This window comes from Kogia breviceps, chromosome 14, assembly GCF_026419965.1.
Source record: "Kogia breviceps isolate mKogBre1 chromosome 14, mKogBre1 haplotype 1, whole genome shotgun sequence".
NCBI classification, from domain to species: Eukaryota; Metazoa; Chordata; class Mammalia; order Artiodactyla; family Physeteridae; genus Kogia; species Kogia breviceps.
In genome coordinates, this window is record NC_081323.1 from 26,447,707 (window position 1) to 26,453,720 (window position 6,014).

Below are 6,014 nucleotides of genomic sequence, written 5' to 3' on the forward strand. Positions count from 1 at the left end.
TGTGCTGCCGAATGAGGGGCTCCTGGCACCGTCCCCGCCCTCGTCGCCTGCAGGCTGCCGCGGGGGTGCGCAGAGGCAGCCAGGTCTCCCGGGGTCCCCGCAGCGGTGTGATGGGGTGTCAGCGGCCGAGGACGCAGGGAGTGGGGCCGTCAGCACTCATCCGTCAGGGCAAGGCTCTGGCCCCTGACAGCCCCTCCGCCTGAGCCAGGGCCTCTGGGCTGAGCCCCCGGACAGGGGGACCTTGGAGAACAGAGCCCGCCTGAGGAGGGCTGCAGCCCAGCCCGGGAGGGGACAGAACTTAGCTCGGGGAGGGCTGCAACAGAGAGCCGGCAGCAGAGCCCAGCACACACGGTGGAGCAAGCCTCCTTTTCTGGCCAAGACTTGCCTGCAGTACCCTTCCCTCTTCTCCAAACAGGAGGCTGAATGGGTCTGCACCCCCAAACCCCTGTCCTGCCCACTGACAGCCACCGGCTCAGAAAGAGGGTCACATGCACTCACTCCCCCTTTCTAGAAGCATCACCCCCCAGCCCCCACTCCTCACTCCCCTGGCAGGTGCACAGGGAGGGCTGCATCTGCCTGCTGTTAGCAGGACTCCTCTCCACTGGCTGTCCCTCCTAGGAGGACACGGGTGAATGAGGCGGGGCCTGGGAAAGGGCCCACCAGAAAACCCCCGCCCCTAATGTCCTCACGGCCAGAGCTGCTCCCAGCCCCACCTCCCAGGGTATTAGGCTCCGTGTTGATCCCCGAACTGTCTGGAGCCCACTTCTCATCTGGGTCCTAGTGGAAGTTCATCTGACCAGCCAGGACCATTCCAGAAGTGGACACAGATACTCAAGACAGGCCAGTCACGTTTCTCAAGAAATTTTTGCCTTTGTTCAGGGGAGGGTGCCTTAACCCAGAGATGAGTGATGGTGCCATCTAGCATGGGGTGGGGTCTGCCGTCAGAGGGGTGTGTGCTGCCCCAGGCCCACTCTGTGGAGGCACAGAGGTCCCCGTGAGGGTCCACTTGGCCTTCCCTGTAGGCTCAGCTATAGGCTCCTGGGGTATCCCAAGCTCAGCTTGGGGGGCTGGGGTGCTTTGGGGAAAAAAGGAATATCCAGTAGGGGTCTGTGGGATGGAGAACACTAGGTCCAGAGTCTAGTGCCTCCTGGGCCCTGTGAACCTGGCCTCAGTTTCCCCAGCTGTGCAGGAGGGTGACAAGCCATGGCCCAGTTGTTGGGGCTCTGGTCAGCCACGACAGATGTCTGTAAGGAGCAGGGTGCCATGTCCTGGGGGTGCCCAGTGCAAGGACACTGATGTGAGGGTGACTGCCCAGTGCCACCTTCCCTGACACAACCTGGGGGACCCCATTTCTCCCCGTAAAGTCCACAGGGCAGAGCGGGGGCCTGGAGGACTGCTGTGGGTGGCACAGCCCACCAACCTTTTCCTCTCTGCCCGCCTGGCCTGGCCCAGCTGACCAGCTGACCGTGCAGGCAGCCCCAGGCTGGGAGACAGCTTGAGCGGTCATCAGGCCAGCAGCCCTGTGGAGAGTGGGGGCCGGGAGGCCTGCTCCTTCTGCACACAGACCCCACTCTGGACATACTCAGCCAGGCCCGGGCCCCTATCTTGGGCACTGCCCAGAGAGGGCAAGGGGCACAGGTCACCCTGAGCCAATGGGGGTGGGGGTCTCAGGGACAGCTCTGTGCTTCCTGGCCCTGCACTGCTGACTCCTCCGAGGGTCTGGGGAGGCCATGCTGCCAGCACAGGGGGCAGGCTGGTTGGAGGGTGTTACCGTCCTCCAAGGGAAGGGAGGAGCCTCTCAGTGTGCGGAGGGGACAGCCCAATGAAGCCAGGTGACCAAGGAGCACAGGAGAGGGGGGAGGAGGCCAGCATGTTGGGAAAAGCAGGAGTCCAGGGAGGGCAGCTCAGCAGGAGCCATGGAGGCCGCCTCTGTGGATGGGCCCTTCCAGAAGTCTGGGTGGGAGGAGAGGTGTTGGCACCTCCAAGGGGCTCAGCACCTGAGGGGCATGACTGGGCTTCCAGGAGTGGTCTTGCCAGGGGTGCAGGTGGGCCCTGAACTTGCTCCAGGGGTCCCGAGAGCTTGGCCATGGCTGCAGCCTAACGGCCTGTACACAGGGGTGCGAGTCAGGTCAGCCCATCAGGTGCACAGACTGTCTGCCATTCCGCAGCCAGGCGAGGCCAGACAGCAGTGCCAGCCCCTGCGCCCCTGTGCTCTCTTCCTGAGGCACTTCCAGGCACATCTGCTCCCTCACAGCTGGCACACAGTGTGCCCAGGGCCGGTCCCACTTTCCACCTAGGAGTGGGGCGTGGTGGTAGGTCATGACCCACCCACTGGACCCCACCCTGCAACATGTTGGGGAAAGCTTGGCCCCAGGGAGGTGGCCCCTGCTCTCTGAGGCAGTGTCAGGGATCCCCAAGCTTTGGGGCTTGGTCCCCCATGTGACCTGAGCCCTGAAACCCCTGCCCATGCTCCTTGGGCATCTGTCCCCTTGTCTGCAGATTGGGTGGTGGAAGACTTGGTCTCTGGGTGCTTCTGGCACCAGTGGGTCCTAGGGAGCAGTCTTCTCTCCTCAGCTTGTCCTGGTGCAGGGTGGGGTGGGGACATGCAGCCCCTCCCTCTGCCCCCAGCCAGAGGCATTGTGGCCATTAATGTCCTCTGCCTGCTTGCCCAAGGCCGCCCGCCTGTCACCTCCATTAATGCTGGTACTTCTGCACCAGGAGCACGTGGGCAGGACAGACAGTGGGTCCAGTGAAGGCAGGGGGATGGCGGTGCAGTGCCCAGGGCAGGCCTGTCTCCTCCCCTCAGTGTCCACACGTGGCCTCACCAGGACAGGTGTCGGGGCTGGGCCAGCCTCTGCTTGCCCCGTGGGTAGATGGATGGCGGTAGAGCCTCTAGGCAGGGTCTAGGAGCCCCTGAGAGGGGTCAGTGCCATGCAGGATGATGGCCACGGCTCACGTCCACCCTCTTGCTGATGAGCTCTGGGACACATGGCAGCCCCCAGAGTGTCTGAGGGCCCCTCCACGGGCCAGTGCATGAGTTGTCCTTGGCACTTCCTTCTCCTTGCCCATTTGAGGTGGCCTCACAGACCCACAGCTTGGTCCAAAGGGGCAGGGGTGGGACTTCCCTCGTGGTCCAGTGGTTAAAAGACTCTTGAGCTCCCCATGCAGGGGGCCCTGGTCAGGAAACTAGATCTTGCATGCCGCAACTAAGACCCAGGACAGCCATATAAATAAATAAATAATTTTGAAAAACTCAAAAAACTGGGCTTCCCTGGTGGCACAGTGGTTGAGAATCCGCCTGCCGATGCAGGGGACACGGGTTCGTGCCCCGGTCTGGTAAGATCCCACATGCCGCGGAGCGGCTGGGCCTGTGAGCCATGGCTGCTGAGCCTGTGCATCCGGAGCCTGTGCTCTGCAACGGGAGAGGCCACAACAGTGAGAGGCCCGCATACCACAGAATAAATAAATAAATAAATAAAACCCCCCAAAACCGACAGAGGGGCAGGGTCACACCTGACGGCCCTGGGTGCCAGTCTGAGTCCAGTGAATCTGAGAGCATCGGGGAGCCACAGCAGGTTCACAGTAGGTCTGTGAAGGAGCAGCAGAGCCAGAGAGATGGTGCTGGGTGACTGACTGTGTGGAGAGGGCTGCAAGCAGGTCTGGGGAACTCCACCATAAACCTCTGAGGAGTGGGTGGAGTGTGGCCGATGGCGGGCACATGCAGGGCCCAGATATTCTCCAGGGAGTGTATGGGGGTGCTGCCCAAGCTGGTTCAGGGATGTGGGGTGGAGCGCCCCCCCCCCCAGAGGGAAAGGGCATTGGCTGGGAGGCTTCTGGCACCGGGGACCCCAGGAGGCCTCTGGCCCCTAACCTGCTCACTGCACCCCTCCCCCAATTAGCTCCCTCCTCTGGAAGTCACCCCAGCTGGCGCTCCCTGCATGCTTGATTAGCGGCCACCCTGGGGTGAGGTGAGGTAGGGTGCGATCCTATCCTCCATCTGCCTCAGGTCCTGGGATGGAGAGGGTCCTGGAGGCTCTCTGGAGGCGCCAAGAGGGGCTGCAGCGGGAGTGAGCTCCCCGCTATGAGAAGCATGCCAGCTGGGGCAGGGGCCTTTCCAATCACTGAGGGAGCAGCCTGGCCAGGCGAGTGGGAGGAATGGCTCAGGCCGCTGAGCCCCAACCCAGAGCCCCCACCCAGCTTCCGAGCTGCCCTGGCAGAGCAGCGCCTGGGGCCGACAGCAACCATATGTTGGAAGAGGAGCTGCGCAAGTCCCTCCGCGGCCCCCGGGGCCCAGCCTTCCTGGGCCTGTCACAGGCGATTTTCCCTGCCTGAGTGGCAGGCCGGCCAGCGGGCGGGGGCTGCAGAGCCTGTGCGTACTCTGGGTCTGTCCCCCACGGCTCTCAACACTGACCCTGACAGTCGGGGCAGACGCAGGTGCCGGGCCTGGAGTGGGGGACCCCGACACCCCGCCAGACGCCCGCCCCTTGCGGTCACCCCTGTCCTGGTCAAGGTCGGGGTCCCAGAGAGGAGGTGGTCAGAGGGACCAGCCCCGCTGCTCCGTCGTGGGTGGGCGCCCAGGGCAGGCGGGAGAGTCAGCCCAGCGCCCAGAGCCCAGAGCCATGCGGAGGAGGCGGGAGGCCGCAGCTAATTTGTACACTAAGTGCTTCTGACAGGGATGCCTCACAAGTGAGAACACAGCACCACCCGCCTCAGGAAGGCCACCGCGGCCAACGGGTGGGCAGCCAGGCGGCCTGGGTGAGGGGCCGGAAGGGGGTCGTGGGGGGATCTGGCCCAGCAGAGACGGGGAGGCGACCGGGGATGTGGGGAGTGGGGGTGGGCTCAGGATGAGGGGCCCCTGTGGCCGGAGGGTCAGAGACACAGCGGGCAGTGGCTGAGGCAGGGAGCAGAGCCGGGCGGTGCGGAGGCAGCTTGCCCTCTTCTGACCCTCGGCCACCCCTCGCACAGGCCTGGATCCAGGTGCCACCTGCCGAAGGCTGAAGGCCCAGCAGGCCAAGTCCACTCCTCGGGCCGGCTCCCCCTCCTTCTCCCTCATCACAGTGGCCGTCCCCGCCCCGGGCCCTGCCCCTGCCCCTGGCTGGGCCCCCACCTCAGCCCCTGCCAGCACCTCCCATGAGCTGCCCAAGGGTCTCACCTGCGGGGGGGCCCCCAGCTCCCATTCCCCTCAGCCCCTCCCTGTTGGAGCAGGGGTGCCAGGGGAGCGTGCGCTGGCTGGGGTGAGCCGGGGTCTCCAGGCCAGCTGACAGGGTGGGCACGCAGCCCCCACCCACTGTGGAGACCCCTGCTGGGCCTCTCTGATCTCGCTTCCTGGGCCATCTTGGGGCTGGAGGAACACGGGTCCAGGCTGCCCGGGACGTCCCAGTGGTGACGGGGGAGCCCAGCCCCCACCCCACGGGAGAAGGTCCAGCGGGCAGCGCAGCCGTGGAGCAGGGCGGGAGTCTCTGGGTGCTGAGGGGAGATGTGTTGTGGCAGCTCCCCTGCTGCCCGAGGCCCGCCTGGAGCCAACACTGCTGGTGGCTTTAATTGCTTTCACATACGATAGGCTGGCCTGTGACAGGCCTCTTACACCCGCCGAGCGGCCTCTGCACCCCAGCCCCCCTCTTGGCTAGGAGGCTGAGCCCGCTGCCATTCCAACCTGGGAGCCCAGGCTGGGACTGCAGGCTGTGTGCCTGGTTTGGTCCTGGCCGCCATCTGTAAAATGGGACAGGAGGGAGGGGGCACAGGACCCCACCACCCGCGGGAGACAAACTTTTCTCCCTGCCCCTCACTCCTCTGCTCCGCCCATGACTCTGATGGATCCAGACTGGTGCACTGAACGCAGATGTCTCTCTGGGAAAAGCCCAGCACACATACGGTCCTTCTGAGGCTTTGTGGGGATCAGTCTGCCAACCACTGTGGGGTCTGGCCTGAGCCTCTGTCCTACCTGGATACCCAGTTCTTCCTGGGGTGCAGGAAGCTGGTGAACAGGGTACCCCTAAAGACTCCCTGTGAGGCTG